The sequence below is a fragment of the Lissotriton helveticus genome, chromosome 2_1 (assembly GCF_964261635.1).
Source record: "Lissotriton helveticus chromosome 2_1, aLisHel1.1, whole genome shotgun sequence".
NCBI lineage: Eukaryota > Metazoa > Chordata > Amphibia > Caudata > Salamandridae > Lissotriton > Lissotriton helveticus.
Window position 1 is genome coordinate 1,074,222,864 of NC_136059.1, and position 22,481 is coordinate 1,074,245,344.

Below are 22,481 nucleotides of genomic sequence, written 5' to 3' on the forward strand. Positions count from 1 at the left end.
TCATAAAGTGACAATTGTTTAGGACAAATTATAGTTAATAGCACAATGACAAAAATAACATACCGGTATCCACAGTAGTAAACATGATGACAAGTCAGTAGGGAGTACATGGTTACTGAACCTGCAGTCTGGGAATCTGGTAACTGAAGGGAAGACAGGAGCCAGTGTAGACAGCAGAAACTGAAGACTGGAGAAAGCCCAAATTGGAGCACTTCAAGAAACTGGAACTGAAGGAAGGATAAAGGAGGGAAAACTGAAGAAACAACAAAGGTGTGGCTTGGGAGGCCAGGTGAAAACTTGTTTGACCATAAACTGCCTGAGATAAGCATGATTTGTTGCCAGACACCGTGTTTTTAACTTGAAGCATTCTCTTACTGCTTCTGGTAGTTTCGCCCCGAAAGGCCATGTTATGACCAAGAAGTAACACTACTCTTTTCTCTGGTGGTGACCATGAATGTAGTTGTTACCTCTACAATGCAGCCTTACTCTCTCTCTCCTTTCTCTATAGCCATCAAGTTCTTTCTCTAGAAAGACAAGTTGTATGCCTGACTTACTGCATATGGACTATGAAAGTGTCCCTCTCTCGAAAGCCCCCTTTCTAATGGCGAAAAACCCAGAACCAAGTTCATGTGGATGTCTGTGATGAAATCTGCCCATGAAGAAAGAATGAGTGTGTCCAAAATCTGCATGTTTTCACAATCTCTCTGCAATGTGGTTCCCTTTAAAGCCACTGAATATGGACGATATGGAAGTTGAACATGTCGTATATGGGATTCCAGGATGGAATCTACCTCATACCAGGAGCCTGGAGGGAGTGCTGTGGGGCGGTGAGGCGGGGCAGGGGACGGGCAGAGTGGGGGGAAGTAAACTCCGCTATATGGCCGAACCGAGGTAAGCACATAAATAAATAAATAAAACGAATTACATTGTGCACGCTGCATCGCCATTTGGTGTTGCAGCATGCGCAATGTAATTCGTTTTATTTATTTATTTATGTACTTACCTCGGTTTCGCCGAATGCCAGAGTTTACTACCGTTCACCGCCCCCCCTCCCCACCGCCCACAGCACTACCTGTAGGAGCCGCTACTGCCTCATACTTAGAACACTTAGGGGTCCATTATGATGTCGGGCGGATTGCCTCCGCCAGGCTGGCGGTAGCCACCGCCGGCCTGGTGGAGGCAATCCGCCCGACATCCATTGCCAAATTCCCCCCCGCCATATTAGGATGGCGGGGGGGACCGCAGCGGTGATAATCACCGCCCGCCTGTTTTCCGCCCCGTTGGCCTTGAGGCCGGGGCGGAATATGTTTAATATGGTGGCGGTGTCTGTTAGACACCGCCAGCCATATTAGAATGCGCATTCTGGCACGCCTTTCCGTGGCGGCAATGCCGCCACGGAAAGGCATGCGGAGTCCCCCTGCAGGGGCCCGTTGCGGGCCCCCAGGGACTCCGTGGTGGTGGGGGGTGCACATGGGGGGTACCTATGGTACCCCCCCGCATTTCAAAGTGCAACATGGCAGGCACCGCGCGGTGCCTGTCATGTTGCACTTTGAAATGCACAACGTGCACGTTTCACAAGGCGGCGGGCGGAGATTACTGCTCCGCCCGCCGCAATGGCAAAAATACAGGATGCGCCCGCCTGTGTGGCGGGCGCATCCTAATGCACATTTCGGGACCCCCGCCCTCGAGGCGGGCGGTCCCGTTTCCCGATAGGGTGGCGGGCGGGCATCCTAATGGCCCCCTTAGTGTACTCTCCAAAGAGATGACAAGGAGAGTCATTGGACTGGATAAATGTGACCTATTTGAAAATATTAAAGGGGACAACAAACCTGTGCATCACCTAGGGTGAGAACCAGTTATGTACTGAAACCCCGTGGAAAGCCAAACTTTGTATACAATGTTGTAAGAAGGAGTAGGTAGACGGTGCCTGCCTGAAAAAAATGTTTGGACTGTGCATTGCCATTTAGTAGATGCTGATGAAATTGCCTAACTGCTTTGATCCTTAATAATAAACCTGTCACAAAAAGTTTGATCAGCGGTAAAAGGGCGAACACCCAAACAGCTATGCAACATCGGAAACATTGACACGGTGGTCTTATTTAACCTTTCTCTCTGTCTATGTGAAATATACCTGCTGGATTTGAAGCTTACCCGTGCTAGACTTTTCAAAAGAATGTTCCAGAATGGTAATGTAAACACGGTTTTTCTCTTTTTAATGATTACAACGGTGCACAGTCAAAATATCGAGTTAACAATGTCGATTTGCACTAATATCGAGTTTGAAACATCGAAGGTAAGAAATATCGATGTTCTAAATATCGTTGTTAAAAATATCGATAGGAATGTATAGTCAATAATATCAAGATAAGTAATGTCGATGATAGAAATATCGATATATATAATGTTGAAATGTCAAAATATCGACATTTTAAAATATATGTGTTTAATATATTATTAATAAAAAATGTTATATAAATTTGCTATAATAGTTAATTATAATATAAAATATTTATATAAAGTATTATAAATTTTAGGAGCGGGATGTTGGGTTTATAGGGGATAAGGGTGGGGAGTGTATTAAAAATATAAATATTAAAAATATTAATGTAAAAAAATATTTTATAGAATTTTGAATGCGAAATTAAATATTAGAAATTTGAAATATGAAATTAGAAATAATATAACATTTTTAGGAGCGGGATGTTGGGTTTATAGGGGATAAGGGTGGGGAGTGTATGAAATATATAAATTAAATAATGTTTAATTGCAAAAAAATATATATAAAATAGATTTCGAAATTTAAAATTTGAAATATGAAATTATAAATTTGAAATATGAAATATGAAAATAGAAAATATATAAAATTTTTAGGAGCGGGATGTTGGGTTTATAGGGCATAAGGGTGGGGAGTGTATGAAAAATATAAATTAAGTATTATATTTTTGCAAAAAAAATTATATAAAATAGATTTCGAAATTTTAAATTTGAAATATGAAATTATAAATTTGAAATATGAAATTTGAAAATAGAAAATGTATAACATTTTTAGGAGCGGGATGTTGGGTTTGTAGGGGATAAGGGTGGGGAGTGTATGAAAAATATAAAATAAAATATTTTTAAAATTAATTTTTTTATACAAAATAGATTTCTAAATTTTAAATTTGAAATATGAAAATTGAAATTTTAAATATGAAATTTGACTTTAGAAAATCAATAAAATTTTCAGGAGTGGGATGTTGGGTTTATAGGGGATAAGGGTGGGGAGTGTATTAGATATATAAATTAAGAAATTTTAAAATAACTATATATAATTTTATAAATTATAAATCGAAATTAAAATTTTGAAATATGAAATTTAATTTTATAAATAGGAAATTTGAAATTTGAAAATCTATTTAATTTTTTGGAGCTGGATGTTGGGTTTATAGGGCATAAGGGTGGTGAGTGTATTAAAAAGTATTAAATAAAAAAATATATATTTTGTAAATTAGTTTAATAGAATTCAAAAAGCAAATTTTATATTTTGAAAAATGATTTTAGAAAATAGAAAATTTTTACAATTTGTTGGAGCGGGAGGTTGAGTTTATAGGGGATAAGGGTGATGTTTAAAAATATATGTATAAAAAATAATTTTAAAAAGGAAATTACAAATAAAAATGATGAATGTCGAAATTAATTATTTGATTTACATTTTAAAATTTTCTATTTTTTATTTGTAAAGTATTAAATAATTTTTTTAATTTCACCGTGGGTTATTGTGTTAAATGGGATAAGGTTGGGGAGTGGTTACAATATTAATATAGAGATGTTAATATTTAGTTAAATAAAAATATAGAAATATGAATATACATTTAAAAATTAGATTCCTATTTGTGAAATTTTAAATTACATTTACTTATAACTGTTTATGAGTGGGATTTTTCTTTTATAGTTGATACGGGTGGGGACTTAAAACAAATCTACATAGTTAGAGTTCACTGCACTTACCCTAAATAGATGTAGATTGGAGTTGGAATAGTACATTAAATATGTTCATTGTCCAGCTAATATCCTAATTAAATGTAGATTGGAGTTGGAATACTAAATTCTATAGGTTTAGGGGGCCATTAGGATGGCGGGCGGGCTTTGCCCGCCCGCCACCCTATCGGGAAACGGGACCGCCCGCCTCGAGGGTGGGGGTCCCGAAATGTGCATTAGGATGCGCCCGCCACACAGGCGGGCGCATCCTGTATTTTTGCCATTGCGGCGGGCGGAGCAGTAATCTCCGCCCGCCGCCTTGTGAAACGTGCACGTTGTGCATTTCAAAGTGCAACATGACAGGCACCGCGCGGTGCCTGCCATGTTGCACTTTGAAATGCGGGGGGGTACCATAGGTACCCCCCATGTGCAACCCCCACCCCCACGGAGTCCCTGGGGGCCCGCAACGGGCCCCTGCAGGGGGACTCCGCATGCCTTTCCGTGGCGGCATTGCCGCCACGGAAAGGCGTGCCAGAATGCGCATTCTAATATGGCTGGCGGTGTCTAACAGACACCGCCACCATATTAAACATATTCCGCACCGGCCGCAAGACCACCGGGGCGGAAAACAGGCGGGCGGTGATTATCACCGCTGCGGTCCCCCCCGCCATCCTAATATGGCGGGGGGGAATTTGGCAATGGATGTCGGGCGGATTGCCTCCGCCAGGCCGGCGATGGCTACCGCCAGCCTGGCGGAGGCAATCCGCCCGACATCATATTGGACCCCTTAGTATCCGGCACCTACCCTAATTAAATGTAGATTGGAGTTGGAATAGAAAATTAAATAGGTTCAGTGTCCAGCACCTACCCTAATTAAATGTAGATTGGAGTTGGAATAGTAAATTAAATACGTTCAGTGTTTAGCACCTGCCCTAATTAAATGTAAATTGCAGTTGGAATAGTAAATAAATAGGTTCAGTGTCCAGCACCTACCCTAATTAAATGTAGATTGGAGTTGGAATATTAAATTGAATAGGTTCAGTGTCCAGCACCTGCCCTAATTAAATGTAGATTGGAGTTGGAATATTAAATTAAATAGGTTCAGTGTCCAGCACCTACCCTAATTAAATGTAGATTGGAGTTGGGATAGTAAATTAAATAGGTACAGTGTCCAGCACCTGTCCTAATTAAATGAATATTGGAGTTGGAATAGAAAATTAAATAGGTTCAGTGTCCAGCACCTACTCTAATTAAATGTAGATTGGAGTTGGAATAGTAAATTAAGTAGGTTCAGTGTCCAGCACGTACCCTAATTAAATGTATATTGGAGTTGGAATAGTAAATTGAATAGGTTCAGTGTCCAGCACCTGCCCTAATTAAATGTAGATTGGAGTTGGAATAATAAATTAAATAGGTTCAGTGTCCAGCACCTACTCTAATAAAATGTAGATTGGAGTTGGAATAGTAAATTAAATAGGTTCATTGTCCAGCACCTACCCTAATTAAATGTAGATTGGATTTGGAATAGTAAATTAAATAGGTTCAGTGTTTAGCACCTGCCCTAATTAAATGTAGATTGCAGTTGGAATAGTAAATAAATAGGTTCAGTGTCCAGCACCTACCCTAATTAAATGTAGATTGGAGTTGGAATAGTTAATTAAATAGGTTCAGTGTCCAGCACCTGCCCTAATTAAATGAATATTGGAGTTGGAATAGAAAATTAAATAGGTTCAGTGTCCAGCACCTACTCTAATTAAATGTAGATTGGAGTTGGAATAGTAAATTAAGTAGGTTCAGTGTCCAGCACCTACGTTAATTAAATGTAGATTGGAGTTGGAATAGTTAATTAAATAGGTTCAGTGTCCAGCAACTATCCTAATTAAATGTAGATTGGAGTTGGAATAGTAAATTAAATATGGTTCAGTGTCCAGCAGCTACCCTAATTAAATGTAGATTGGAGTTGGAATAGTAAATTCAATAGGCTCAGTGACCAGCACCTACTCTAATTAAATGTAGATTGGAGTTGGAATATTTAATTAAATAGGTTAAGTGTCCAGCACCTACCCTAAATAAATGTAGATTGGAGTTAGAATAGTAATTTGAATAGGTTCAGTGTCCAGCACCTACCCTAATTAAATGTAGATTGGATATGGAATAGTTAATTAAATAGGTTCAGTGTCCAGCACCTACACTAATTAAATGCAGATTAGAGTTGGAATACTTAAATAAACAGGTTCAGTGTCCAGCACCTACCCTAATTAAATGTAGATAGGAGTTGGAATAGTTAATTAAATAAGTTCAGTGTCCAGCACCTACCCTAATTAAATGTTGATTGGAGTTGGAATAGTAAATTAAATACATTCAGTGTCCAGCACCTACCCTAATTAAATGTAGATTGGAGTTGGAACAGTAAATCAAATAGGTTCTGTGTCCAGCACCTGCCCTAATTAAATGTAGATTGGAGTTGGAATAGTAAATTAAATAGGTTCAGTGTCCAGCACCTACTCTAATTAAATGTAGATTGGAGTTGGAATAGTAAATTAAATAGGTTCAGTGTCCAGTCCTTGGCATAATTAAATGTAGATTGGAGTTGGAATAGTAAATTAAATAGGTTCAGTGTCCAGCAACTACCCTAACTAAATGTAGATTGGAGTTGGAATAGCAAATTAAATAGGTTCAGTGTCCAACACCTGCCCTAATTAAATGTAGATTGGAGTTGGAATAGTAAATTAAATAGGTGCAGTGTCCAGCACCTACTCTAATTAAATGTAGATTGGAGTTGGAATAGTAAATTAAATAGGTTCAGTGTCCAGCACCTACCCTAATTAAATGTAGATTGGAGTTTGAATAATAAATTAAATATGTTGAGTGTCCAGCACCTGCCCTAATTAAATGTAGATTGGAGTTGGAATAGTAAATTAAATAGGTTCAGTGTCCAGGACCTACTCTAATTAAATGTAGATTGGAGTTGGAATAGTAAATTAAATAGGTTCAGTGTCCAGCACCTACCCTAATTAAATGTAAATTTGAGTTGGAATAGTAAATTAAATAGGTTCAGTGTCCAGCACCTACTCTAATTAAATGTAGATTGGAGTTGGAATATTTAATTAAATAGGTTCAGTGTCCAGCACCTACCCTAATTAAATGTAGATTGGAGTTGGAATAGTAATTTAAATAGGTTCAGTGTCCAGCACCTACTCTAATTAAATGTAGATTGGATTTGGAATAGTTAATTAAATCGGTTCAGTGTCCAGTACCTACACTAATTAAATGTAGATTAGAGTTGGAATAATTAAAGAAATAGGTTCAGTGTCCAGCATCTATCCTAATTAAATGTAGATTGGAGTTGGAATAGGTAATTAAATAGGTTCAGTGTCCAGCACCTACTCTAATTAAATGTGGATTGGAGTGGGAATAGTAAATTAAATAGGTTCAGTGTCCAGCACGTACCCTAATTAAATATAGATTGGAGTTGGAATAGTTAATTAAATAGGTCAGTGTCCAGCACCTACCCTAATTAAATGTAGATTGGAGTTGGAACAGTAAATTAAATAGGTTCAGTGTTCAGCACATGCTCTAATTAAATGTAGATTGGAGTTGGAATAGTAAATTGCATAGGTTCAGTGTCCAACACCTACTCTAATTAAATGTAGATTTGAGTTGGAATAGTAAATTAAATAAGTTCAGTGTCCAGCACCTACTCTAATTAAATGTAGATTGGAGTTGGAATATTTAATTAAATAGGTTTAGTGTCCAGCAGCTACCCTAATTAAATGTAGATTGGAGTTGGAATAGAAATTTAAATAGGTACAGTGTCCAGCACCTACTCTAATTAAATGTAGATTGGATTTGGAATAGTTCATTCAATTGGTTCAGTGTCCATCATCTACACTAATTAAATGTATATTAGAGTTGGAATAATTAAAGAAATAGGTTCAGTGTCCAGCACCTACCCTAATTAAATGTAGATTGGAGTTGGAATAGTTAATTAAATAGGTTCAGTGTCCAGCACCTACTTTAATTAAATGTAGATTGGAGTTGGAATAGTAAATTAAGTAGGTTCAGTGTCCAGCACCTACCTTAATTAAATGTAGATTGGAGTTGGAATAGCTAATTAAATAGGTTCAGTGTCCAGCAACTATCCTAATTAAATGTAGATTGGAGTTGGAATAGTAAATTAAATAGGTTCAGTGTCCAGCAACTACCCTAATTAAATGTAGATTAGAGTTAGAATAGTAAATTAAATAGGTTCAGTGTCCAGCACTTGCCCTAATTAAATGTAGATTGGAGTTGGAATTGTTAATTAAATAGGTTCAGTGTCCAGCAACTACCCTAATTACATGTAGATTGGAGTTGGAATAGTAAATTAAATAGGTTCAGTGTCCAGCACCTACCCTAAATAAATGTAAATTGGAGTTGGAATAGTAATTTGAATAGGTTCAGTGTCCAGCACCTACCCTAATTAAATGTAGATTAGATATGGAATAGTTAATTAAATAGGTTCAGTGTCCAGCACCTACACTAATTAAATGTAGATTAGAGTTGGAATACTTAAATAAATAGGTTCAGTGTCCAGCACCTACCCTAATTAAATGTAGATAGGAGTTGAAATAGTTAATTAAATAAGTTCAGTGTCCAGCACCTACCCTAATAAATGTAGATTGGAGTTGGAATAGTAAATTAAATAGGTTCAGTGTCCAGCACCTACCCTAATTAAATGTAGATTGGAGTTGGAATAGTAAATTAAATAGGTTCTGTGTCCAGCACCTGCCCTAATTAAATGTAGATTGGAGTTGGAATAGTAAATGAAATAGGTTCAGTGTCCAGCACCTACTCTAATTAAATGTAGATTGGAGTTGGAATAGCAAATTAAATAGGTTCAGTGTCCAGCACCTGCCCTAACTAAATGTAGATTGGAGTTGGAATAGTAAATTAAATAGGTTCAGTGTCCAGCAACTACCCTAATTAAATGTAGATTGGAGTTGGAATAGTAAATTAAATAGGTTCAGTGTCCAACACCTGCCCTAATTAAATGTAGATTGGAGTTGGAATAGTAAATTAAATAGGTTCAGTGTCCAGCACCGACTCTAATTAAATGTAGATTGGAGTTGGAATAGTAAATTAAATAGGTTCAGTGTCCAGCACCTACCCTAATTAAATGTAGATTGGAGTTGGAATAGTAAATTAAATAGGTACAGTGTCCAGCACCTGCCCTAATTAAATGTAGATTGGAGTTGGAATAGTAAATTAAATAGGTTCAGTGTCCAGCACCTGCTCTAATTAAATGTAGATTAGAGTTGGAATAGTAAATTAAATAGGTTCAGTGTCCAGCACCTACCCTAATTAAATGTAGATTTGAGTTGGAATAGTAAATTAAATAGGTTCAGTGTCCAGCACCTACTCTAATTAAATGTAGATTGAAGTTGGAATATTTAATTAAATAGGTTCAGTGTCCAGCACCTACACTAATTGAATGTAGATGGAGTTGGAATATTTAATTAAATAGGTTCAGTGTCCAGCACCTACACTAATTAAATGTAGATTAGAGTTGGAATAATTAAAGAAATAGGTTCAGTGTTCAGCATCTACCCTAATTAAATGTAGATTGGAGTTGGAATAGTTAATTAAATAGGGTCAGTGTCCAGCACATACTCTAATTAAATGTAGATTGGAGTTGGAATAGTAAATTAAATAGGTTCAGTGTCCTGCACCTACCCTAATTAAATGTATATTGGAGTAGGAATAGTAAATGTAATAGGTTTAGTGTCCAGCAACTACCCTAATTAAATGTAGATTGGAGTTAGAATAGTTAATTTAATAGGTTAAGTCACTGGTTCCCAAACTTTTTTGACCTGTGGCTCCCTTGACCTAATTGGCAGTTGGCCGTGGCTCCCCACCATTTTTTTACCGGGGGGCGGGTGGCGGGGTGTAAGCCCGAACTCGGGAGTACTTTCTGTTGTCTTCCTTAAATTAATTGGGTTGCTATGAAGAATAAAGGTATTCTAATCATATTTGTAACAAAATAAAAATATAACAGTTGTTTAATAAAAACTTGTTAAGTGAGAAACATTACAAGATTAATAGCGCACACACGCTTTGAACTACGGCTACGTACAAACCAAGTGCGAGTAGAGAGGCTGCTATTGCTGGAAAGAAAACATGGAGTCCCATTCATGAAAGGAAACCCAAAAATATGGGCAGAGATTTACTTTTCCGACTGACTGTATTTTTGGGCTGATTTCATATTCACCAACATTCCAAGTAGAGGACATACAAAGCTGTGGAGGTGGAAAGTTTCCAGGCATACCACTGGCGATACGCAGTTAGGCACCAAGCAATCCCAATCAAATGCCATGCCGATCTTCTGCCCAACCTCTGTTTTTTACTTGAACTACATTTTACACCCGTGTTTTACACGATCTTGCCAGTATTTAAAATCTAGTTCAAGTAAAAAACGGAGGTTGGGCAGAAGATCGGCATGGCATTTGATTCATAGTAGTATAGTTGCATCCTTTTGGTAACACTGGTGCTGATGGACACTTTGCCCAATCTGCAACTCCTTTACCTTTAAAATGTATCAGTCAAAAAACTTGGGATCGCAGAACACTTTGTACATGCATTCCCAGAGCACTGTCTCATGTTACCTATTTCGACACCAGCCATCTAGGATTTTGAGTCTTTAAAAGGCAAAGCAACATCTAATTATTTTAGTTCCTAAAATTATCTTGCAGAGTAACCTAAATTGAAGGCTGTCAGGAAAGGCAATAAAGAGTCTGCAGAAAGAAAACCGTATCCATCATTACCAAAGGTTTGCAACTTTTTCGCTGAGGGGGAATACTAAGGAAATACCAATGTTTGGCCTGAATGTGCTGTTTATGTCACGTAGTAATCTGTTACCAATACCTGCTGTTTAAACATAATATCGAAACCTACTTCTACCAGGTTATTTACAATAAATGGTAGGGGAGCCAAATGTGCATCTTTAAGCTAATTTGATCTGGGGGTAACAACATGCCCGCATTCTGATTCTTTAACGAGTTCCGTGGAGGCAGCCTTTTTTACACTAAAAATAATGCAGGTGATACTGGTGTAAAACGGTCAATGGGCAAAAGATCGGCATGGCATTTCATTATTAATTAATGATAATCAAATGCAATGCCGATCTTCTGCCAAACCTCCGTTTTACACCCTTATCACCTGCATTAGTTTTAGTGTAAAAAGGCTGGCTCCATGGAGCTTGTTAAAGAAATCAGACATCAGAAGCCGAGCCAAAGCCTTCTCTCTGGCTGCTTTAACAAGCTCCGTGGTACCCGCTTTTTTCAGCCGGGCTTCTTGGCTTGTGTAATATCACTGCCGTACTCCTGTTGTATTTAACAGGAATCCCTCCCATGCCAGTTCCTTACCCCACTTGCGAAGAGGATCCCACGGTGGGCAGCAATAACGTGCCTCAAACGGTCAGAGTGCGAGCTGCGTATGCCAGTAATGGCTACTACTATGCCTGTGAAAGCATGTACGACGCTTACCTACGTGCGCTCTTGGGCCAAATCATTTTCTCGGATTATGCAGGCAGCAAGTATTTTGCACTGCAGCTGCAGTAAACTTCATTTTCCCAACGTGAGCGTGGCGCCCCTGGCTGCTCATGACGGCGCACCGGGGTGCCGCGGCGCACAGTTTGGGAACCACTGGGTTAAGTGTTTAGTATTAATAAAAAAAAATGTATATTGGATTTGGATAAGTAAATGTTTCATGTTTAGTGTCCAGTATCCAATTAAATAAATTGTATATTTATGTGTGAATAGTAAATTGATAGTAATAGTTAATTATATATGTAAAATAAAAATATATATATTGTAAAAAAAAAAAAAAAATTATATATTGGTAGTAATTCTTTAATAATGGGTAGTAGACCAAAATGACACAGTTTAAAATTTTTTTTCATTTATTTGTTCATATTGTAATGAAAGCAAATAATACATGTTTACAAAATGATTTTATTCAATTTAAACAAAAAAATAAATATAATTTGTCAACAATTTATTTTTAATTTCGATACCTTTGCAGTAAATTACATTTGTGGTATATGTAAATTATATAGTAAATGAGAAAAGATTGAACAATATATTATATAGAGTATATACATTTTAGGAGAAATTACAATACATCACAATTGTTAATAAATGATATAGTAATATATTTGTTACATATAAATGTGAACTTCAATATATGTTATATATGTAGATATATATTCAAATAACAACATAGATAATATTTATAGTTCATATGATACAATGTATATTTTACAAACATTTTAAATTATAATATCTGTTATATATTTTTAATTTATTAATATAAATTTTATAATATTAATATTAATACATTTAATATATTAGTCACAATTTGTATATAAATAATGAAAATTAACACTTTTATTTTCACTAATTTAAACACATTGGGGGCCATTAGGATGGCGGGCGGGCACCCTATCGGGAAACGGGACCGCCCGCCTCGAGGGCGGGGGTCCCGAAATGTGCATTAGGATGCGCCCGACACACAGGCGGGCGCATCCTGTATTTTTGCCATTGCGGCGGGCGGAGCAGTAATCTCCGCCCGCCGCCTTGTGAAAGGTGCACGTTGTGCATTTCAAAGTGCAACATGACAGGCACCGCGCGGTGCCTGCCATGTTGCACTTTGAAATGCGGGGGGTACCATAGGTACCCCCCATGTGCAACCCCCACCCCCACGGAGTCCCTGGGGGCCCGCAACGGGCCCCTGCAGGGGGACTCCGCATGCCTTTCTTTGGCGGCATTGCCGCCACGGAAAGGCGTGCCAGAATCCGCATTCTAATATGGCTGGCGGTGTCTAACAGACACCGCCACCATATTAAACATATTCCACCCCGGCCCCAAGGCCACCGGGGCGGAAAACAGGCAGGCGGTGATTATCACCGCTGCGGTCCCCCCGCCACGGAAAGGCAGGCGGAGATTGCTGCGGGGGCCCCCTGCAGGGCCCCAGGTTGCCACCACTGTCGGGGGGCACATGGGGGGTACCTATGGTACCCCCCCACATTTGCATATGCAAAGCGGCAGGCACCGCGGGGTGCCTGCCGCTTTGCATATGCAAATGCAAAAAAGCATTTTTAACATTGTGGCGGGCGTGCAGAGTGCACCGCCCGCCACAATGCTAAAACTACAGGATGTGCCCGCCACTGTGGCGGGCACATCCTAATTCCCCCCGCGGAACCCCCGCCCTTATGGCGGGCGGTCCCGTTCTACGATAGGGTGGCGGGCGGACAAAGTCCGCCCGTCATCCTAATGGAGCCCTAAGTGTTAATTTTTGCAAATTTCTCCATATACATTGGTTAAAATGGAAGTAACATCCTTGTATGGATGTGTGTGGATATATTTTAAGGATAGAATTTATCATTGCTTGTTCAAAGTAAATTATAATTTTTAGGGGAAAGAAGTCTCTTGTTTCTTCTTTGATTTTGTTTAATATTTCTGTGTATGTAGAAGTTTGTTTGTTTGGTAACAAACAATAGATGAATGGTATGCAGGTATTGTGGAATTGCCCATGTATAGTATATGATTGATAGAATGGTTTAGGGCATATGCTAAAAGTGCCATCCATCATCCATGTTTGACTATCTGTTAATTTTTTTAGGTTGGTGTTTGTTGCAAACATTATTATCCTTTTATCTTTGTTGTTGTTGTCGTAGAAGATAAAAGGTTCATCACTATGAGTTATGGTAAGCTCAGGTGGAATTATGACCTCTTCAAAAGTTTTAGGTGTTGCTATTGTTGGTCTACTAGATTTTTTGGTTCTAGAAATAGTTCTTTTTATAGCAGCTATAGTTGGTAACTGACCTCTTGCCTCTCTAGGTACTCTAGGTATTAATTCCTTAAGTATTACACTAGTTGGTAAGTCAGTGGTTTTGCTTAATTCCTTAATATTGTCTAGAGTAGATCTAACCTCTTTTTCAGAGATGTTAGGTGGATGGTTATGTTCAGTAGTATTAATCACACTTGTTTCTCTGGTTGTTGCACGACCATAGCATTTGTTAGAATAATATTTAGTACATTTCCAGTTAACTTTAAGGTCTTTTTGTTTTTCCTGAGTATAAGTATACCCCATATAGCATAACAAAAATTTCCCTTTCTGAGATGAGATAAATCTTGCATCTTCTGTCATTGTTGGTTTCTTAAATCTAGAAAAGGTGTATTAAATATTAATACAAATAGTCATTTTATTAGAAGAGAAAAAAAAATAAGTATGTAACATTTGTGGGTAATTACCTATTCAAAAGTAGTAGATTTTCAAAGGAGATCTCATTGTTGATTGATGCTTTAATAGATTGTAGTGGTCTGTGGAAAGAAAATGAAGCATATTTTAGTGAATGTTTATATGTGTATTTTTAAAACACATTTGCTAAGGTACTATGTTTTAATATGAAAACATTTGCAACATTTAATCTGATGTATATATCATTTAATAAAATACCTGTTTTAAGTATACAAACAGTTAAATATTAACATTGTGAGTCTTTAAAAAACAAATATGAGTACTTGGGCATGTTTTCTATGCTTACCTAGTTTTAATTTTTAGTTGTTGATGGTAGAATGTTTGTTGTTACGTTGCAGATTTAATTAGTAAAGGTATCTGTGGAAAAAAGTAATGGTATGATGAATCTTTAGTTTAGTTTTTATAATAGAAGTAACATTTTTTTAAACAAGCATTTCACATTTTAAGTCTTTGAAAACTGTGTTTAATAAAAAACAATCATTAGACATTTAAGTAGGAATTTATGAGTTAGTTATAACTTTTTTACTGTTGATTTAGCATTTATTTAGTGTTTAAAGAGGAATGTTAATAAACTTACTTTTCAACTTTGTTGTTGTACTTTTCTAGAAAATGTTCATCTGTTTGTTAACCTTGAATCTGTTTAGGAAATATGTAGAGATAGATAGAAAAGCAGTTTTAGATATTTACAATGAACTGCAGGTTGCAGATAATGTAACATTTTATACAGAAACATAACATTACTTACTTTTAGTTGATTTGTAGTATATTCGTATGAGAACAATCTTTAGGGTAGTAGAAATAAGTGCAGTTTTCCTTGAAGCTGAATAATTTCTGCTGGTTTTTGAGTCTTAATTGTAGCTCTTTATATAGGGCAAGAAATAGGTTCAGTGTCCAGCACCTACCCTAATTAAATGTAGATTGGAGTTGGAATAGTTAATTAAATAGGGTCAGTGTCCAGCACCTACCCTAATTAAATGTAGATTGGAGTTTGAATAATAAATTAAATAGGTTCAGTGTCCAGCACCTGCCCTAATTAAATGTAGATTGGAGTTGGAATAGTAAATTAAATAGGTTCAGTGTCCAGGACCTACTCTAATTAAATGTAGATTGGAGTTGGAATAGTAAATTAAATAAGTTCAGTGTCCAGCACCTATCCTAATTAAATGTAAATTTGAGTTGGAATAGTAAATTAAATAGGTTAAGTGTCCAGCACATACTCTAATTAAATGTAGATTGGAGTTGGAATATTTAATTAAATAGGTTGTGTCCAGCACCTACCCTAATTAAATGTAGATTGGAGTTGGAATAGTAATTTAAATAGGTTCAGTGTCCAGCACCTACTCTAATTAAATGTAGATTGGATTTGGAATAGTTAATTAAATCGGTTCAGTGTCCAGCACCTACACTAATTAAATGTAGATTAGAGTTGGAATAATTAAAGAAATAGGTTCAGTGTCCAGCATCTATCCTAATTAAATGTAGATTTGAGTTGGAATAGTAAATTAAATAGGTTCAGTGTCCAGCACCTACTCTAATTAAATGTAGATTGGAGTTGGAATATTTAATTAAATAGGTTCAGTGTCCAGCACCTACACTAATTAAATGTAGATTGGAGTTGGAATATTTAATTAAATAGGTTCAGTGTCCACCACCTGCCCTAATTAAATGTAACTTGGATTTGGAATAGTTAATTAAATAGGTTCAGTGTCCAGCACCTACACTAATTAAATGTAGATTAGAGTTGGAATAATTAAAGAAATAGGTTCAGTGTCCAGCACCTACCCTAATTAAATGTAGATTGGAGTTGGAATAGTTAATTAAATAGGGTCAGTGTCCAGCACCTACTCTAATTAAATGTAGATTGGAGTTGGAATAGTAAATTAAATAGGTTCAGTGTCCAGCACCTACCCTAATTAAATGTAGATTGGAGTTGGAATAGTAAATTAAATAGGTTCAGTGTCCAGCACCTACCCTAATTAAATGTATATTGGAGTTGGAATAGTAAATTAAATAGGTTCAGTGTCCAGCAACCACCATAATTAAATGTAGATTGGAGTAGGAATAGTAAATTTAATAGGTTTAGTGTCCAGCAACTACCCTAATTAAATGTAGATTGGAGTTAGAATAGTTAATTTAATAGGTTAAGTGTTTAGTATTAATAAAAAAAAAATTATATTGGATTTGGATAAGTAAATGTTTCATGTTTAGTGTCCAGTATCCAATTAAATAAATTGTATATTCATGTGTGAATAGTAAATTGATAGTAATAGTTAATTATATGTAAAATAAAAATATATATATATTGTAAAAAAAAATTAAATTTTATATATTGGTAGTAATTCTTTAAAAATGGGTAGTAGACCAAAATGACACAGTTTTAAACATGCTTTTCATTTATTTGTTCATATTGTAATTAAAGCAAATAATACATGTTTAAAAAATGATTTTATTCAATTTAAACTAAAAAATAAATATAATTTGTCAACAATTTATTTTTAATTTCGATACCTTTGCAGTAAATTACATTTGTGGTATATGTAAATTATATAGTAAATGAGAAAAGATTGAACAATATACTATACAGAGTATATACATTTTAAGAGAAATTACAATACATCACAATTGTTAATAAATATTATAGTAATATATTTGTTACATATAAATGTGAACTTCAATATATGTTATATATGTAGATATATTTTCAAATAACAACATAGATAATATTTATAGTTCATATGATACAATGTATATTTTACAAACATTTTAAATTATAATATCTGTTATATAGTTTTTAATTTATTAATATTAATTTTATAATATTAATATTAATACATTAAATATATTAGTCACAATTTGTATATAAATAATGAAAATTAACACTTTTATTTTCACTAATTTAAACACATTATGTTTTGTTTTATTATAACATTAAATATTAAAATATATTAATAAAGAATGTAATAATAAAAAATTATATCAAATTAATATTTTTCAAGAAAAATTAATAATACATGGGATAAATACAGCAAAAATAATTATACAGTTTTAACAAATTTCTATTAGTAAAACAAATTAATTTGACATTTAACTATTATTTGGATAATACTATCATTTGGGTGTTTTATTTTGTAACCGCTCTGAGTCTTTTTGGGTCATTTTGGAAGATTCAAGCTCGCGGTTGGAAGCTACTTCACGTCTGAGAAGGTAAGATTGTAAGATATTTTAACTAATTTAAGGGAATTTTGAAGGTAGTACTTTGTTATTTGTTGTTTGTGGACTACTATGTTAGGGTTAACTTCGTATGTAGTTGGTTATTAACGTTTTTACCTTTTCTTAGCGTTATCTCAGTAACGGCCTTGGAGTTATTGTGTTTGTGGCTTTTTATAAATTTTTTGTTAAATATATGTATGTTCTAGTTATTAATAATGTATTATTTTAAGTTTTATGTAGGTGGGAATGATTTTTTTTATCTGGTACGTTTTTGGAAACAGCCATTTCCGTTTCCGAGCTGTGACGTGTTTTTTTTTTTTAAGAAGTGCATTTCAGTTGCTGTACCTGCTATGTGTTTTAGAAATCCATGATTTATTTGGGTTTCTGGATCGTTTCAAAAATTCTATAGCCTTTTTCGGGTTTTTGAGGGATTCAGATTTATCGAATTATTATGTATTTCGAACAGTTGTATTTTTGCATTGTATTGGGCCACTTTATTTTTTATGCTGTGTATTTATTACTGCATGGATTGTTATGGACCATTGGATTTGCTAATTACGTTGTTGTGAAAAGGTTAATGCATTTATGTTATTGAATGTTGTGGGTTGGGAAATGTTCAATTAAAAAAATTATTCTGTTGAGTTAGATATTTTTTTGGGCTAAAAATTAATATATATGTAGAATTTTTAGAAAAAAAAATATCTTATAATTTGTGAATAAGATAGTTTGGTTACATTTAAGCCATTTTTTAAATGTCCAGACATTTTTTGGGTAATTATTTTCAGTTTAGTGTTTTGGCTATCATTTTTAAGTATTCTAGTCCTCTTGTTGTGGGGTAAAGTTGTACTTGTTGTTGTAAATATTGGTACATTTGGGCTGTTTGTCTTGATAGTTTGGGTTTTAATTGTAGAATGGATTGCTCCATTCTTAACTCTTGGAAACTTTGTTCTTTTTGTATTGCTGTTAGTAGTTTGTGTAGTGTAGGAGTTGTTCGGCCAGTTGAAGATAGAAAGGCATTATGCCAACCCTCCACTGCGTTGTTTGTTTTGGCCTCTTTATTTAGGGTTGGTTCCTAAATTCCACCAAGGAATTAGGAATTTAGGCTGTCGTCTGTGGCCTGACCGGTATAGTCTCCCCACCCAGGTATCCTCAAAATAATCCAAAAGTGGAGCCAATTTTTGTTCATTTTGTGTATAGAAAGGACTTTCCATTAAAAGATTATAGTGTTCAGCCACATCAGTTATTGGCACGTATGCTAGGGCAATGAGGTGTTTTATTTGGTATGCAAATGTAATATTGGTTGCATATTCAACACTAAGGGCCCCATTAGGATGCCGGGCGGATTGCCTCTGCCAGGGTGGCGGTGGCCACCGCCACCCTGGCGGAGGCAATCTGCCCGACAAGCACTCTCGTTTTCCCCTCCGCCAGATTAGGATGGCGAAGGGGACAGCGGCGGACGGAAAGACCGTCCGCCGCTTTACCGCCGCGGTCGCCTTGCGACCGCGGCGGTAATAGATTAATATGGTGGCGGTGTCCAATGGACACCGCCAGCCATATTACAATAGCAAAAAGTAGAGCCCTTTCCGCGGCGGCAATGCCGCCACGGAAAGGCAGGTGGAGTTTGCTGCGGGGCCCCCTGCAGGGCCCCCAGGTTGCCACCACTGTCGGGGGGCACATGGGGGGTACCTATGGTACCCCCCACATTTGCATATGCAAAGCGGCAGGCACCGCGCGGTGCCTGCCGCTTTGCATATGCAAATGCAAAAAAGCATTTTTAACATTGTGGCGGGCGTGCAGAGTGCACCGCCCGCCACAATGCTAAAACTACAGGATGTGCCCGCCACTGTGGCGGGCACATCCTAATTCCCCCCACGGAACCCCCGCCCTTATGGCGGGCGGTCCCGTTCTACGATAGGGTGGCGGGCGGACAAAGTCCGCCCGTCATCCTAATGGAGCCCTAAGTGTTAATTTTTGCAAATTTCTCCATATACATTGGTTAAAATGGAAGTAACATCCTTGTATGGATGTGTGTGGATATATTTTAAGGATAGAATTTATCATTGCTTGTTCAAAGTCAATTATAATTTTTAGGGGAAAGAATTCTCTTGTTTCTTCTTTGATTTTGTTTAATATTTCTGTGTATGTAGAAGTTTGTTTGTTTGGTAACAAACAATAGATGAATGGTATGCAGGTATTGTGGAAATGCCCATGTATAGTATATATTTGATAGAATGGTTTAGGGCATATGCTAAAAGTGCCATCCATCATCCATGTTTGACTATCTGTTAATTTTTTTAGGTTGGTGTTTGTTGCAAACATTATTATCCTTTTATCTTTGTTGTTGTTGTCGTAGAAGATAAAAGGTTTATCACTATGAGTTATGGTAAGCTCAGGTGGAATTATGACCTCTTCAAAAGTTTTAGGTGTTGCTATTGTTGGTTGCTATTGTTGGTCTACTAGATTTTTTGGTTCTAGAAATAGTTCTTTTTATAGCAGCTATAGTTGGTAACTGACCTCTTGCCTCTCTAGGTACTCTAGGTATTAATTCCTTAAGTATTACACTAGTTGGTAAGTCAGTGGTTTTGCTTAATTCCTTAATATTGTCTAGAGTAGATCTAACCTCTTTTTCAGAGATGTTAGGTGGATGGTTATGTTCAGTAGTATTAATCACACTTGTTTCTCTGGTTGTTGCACGACCATAGCATTTGTTAGAATAATATTTAGTACATTTCCAGTTAACTTTAAGGTCTTTTTGTTTTTCCTGAGTATAAGTATACCCCATATAGCATAAAAAAAAAAATCCTTTCTGAGATGAGATAAATCTTGCATCTTCTGTCATTGTTGGTTTCTTAAATCTAGAAAAGGTGTATTAAATATTAATAGAAATAGTCATTTTATTAGAAGAGAAAAAAAATAAGTATGTAACATTTGTGGGTAATTACCTATTCAAAAGTAGTAGATTTTCAAAGGAGATCTCATTGTTGATTGATGCTTTAATAGATTGTAGTGGTCTGTGGAAAGAAAATGAAGCATATTTTAGTGAATGTTTATATGTGTATTTTTATAACACATTTGCTAAGGTACTATGTTTTAATATGAAAACATTTGCAACATTTAATCTGATGTATATAGCATTTAATAAAATACCTCTTTTAAGTATACAAACAGTTAAATATTAACATTGTGAGTCTTTAAAAAACAAATATGAGTACTTGGGCATGTTTTCTATGCTTACCTAATTTTATTTTTTAGTTGTTGATGGTAGAATGTTTGTTGTTATGTTGCAGATATAATTAGTAAAGGTATCTGTGGAAAAAAGTAATGGTATGATGAATCTTTAGTTTAGTTTTTATAATAGAAGTAACATTTTTTTAAACAAGCATTTCACATTTTAAGTCTTTGAAAACTGTGTTTAATAAAAAACAATCATTAGACATTTAAGTAGGAATTTATGAGTTAGTTATAACATTTTTACTGTTGATTTAGCATTTATTTAGTGTTTAAAGAGGAATGTTAATAAACTTACTTTTCAACTTTGTTGTTGTACTTTTCTAGAAAATGTTCATCTGTTTGTTAACCTTGAATCTGTTTAGGAAATATGTAGAGATAGATAGAAAAGCAGTTTTAGATATTTACAATGAACTGCAGGTTGCAGATAATGTAACATTTTATACAGAAACATAACATTACTTACTTTTAGTTGATTTGTAGTATATTCGTATGAGAACAATCTTTAGGGTAGTAGAAATAAGTGCAGTTTTCCTTGAAGCTGAATAATTTCTGCTGGTTTTTGAGTCTTAATTGTAGCTCTTTATATAGGGCATGTTTAATTAGTGTAAGTTTGTGATTGGTTAGAAAACTAGAAAACAGTTCCTATTGGTTAGTTTGAATTTTTTTCATTTAAATAGTTTAGTTTGCTGAATGTGAAATGTTTATTCAGAGAGTTTGTGTATTAGTAAGTATTTTAAATATAATATAATTAAATAGTATAGCTTTAAAACATTTATAATACTAAACAAAAATGTGTATATATAACAAAAGTAATTTTTAATTGTTACATAGATTTAGTAATTTATTAATATTTTTTTAGAGAGATATAATTATTTAATAGTGTTTATTATGTAAATACCTAGTTATATGGGTATAATGTTAATTTATTTAATGTGTATAATGTTTCTAGAAACTGTAAGAATATTTTAGAAAAGTCGATATTTAGGTAATGTCGATATTATTGATGTCTATATTTTGGTAATCGATGTTTTTGTATTGTGGTATATATATTATTGACTGTCGATATTTTGTATTTCGATATAAATGTGATCGATATTAGTTTACTCGAGATTTTTGTATATCGATATAGTGAGATCGATGTTTTAGTAAATTTATAAATAAGTATAGGTTGTCGATGTAATAGTAATCTATATTTAAGACACGATATTTGTGTAGGTCGATTTTAGTGAAATCGAAATTTTGTCAGTGATTCGATTACAACATGGAGTTTGAGTATATTGTTCAAAGCGAGTCTTGCAGTTTCAGGTGCTGTGATTGTCTTTAGGAGATATATAATGTGGCCTGCTTTTGTGAAGTAGTAGACTACAATTAACAAAGTATCGCAACTCTGAGATTCTGGAGGTTCAACAACGAAATACATAACAATTATAGTCCAAATTGTGCAGGTTTTTGTAGAGGTTTTGAAGGCCTGGTAATATTTTTTGTGTTCTGGCTCAGCGTGTACCACAGCTATACAATTAGATACATAGCTTTTGAATTGATTTGGCTTCTAGCAAATCAACAATCTAAGAGTTCCTTCATCTTCTGGGGGATTTCTGGGGGAATTGTGACACCACCATATATACTTTTGTGGCAGCTATTGAGTTGGCAAGAACTGTACTTGGTTGTGATACAGAAAATATCCTTCTTTACTTATGTCCCTTGACTTGACATTGATCCATTGATTCACATCTACATTACAGTGTCCTGGACGTCAGCTTACTGCAGCAGCTTTCTCAAGGTGA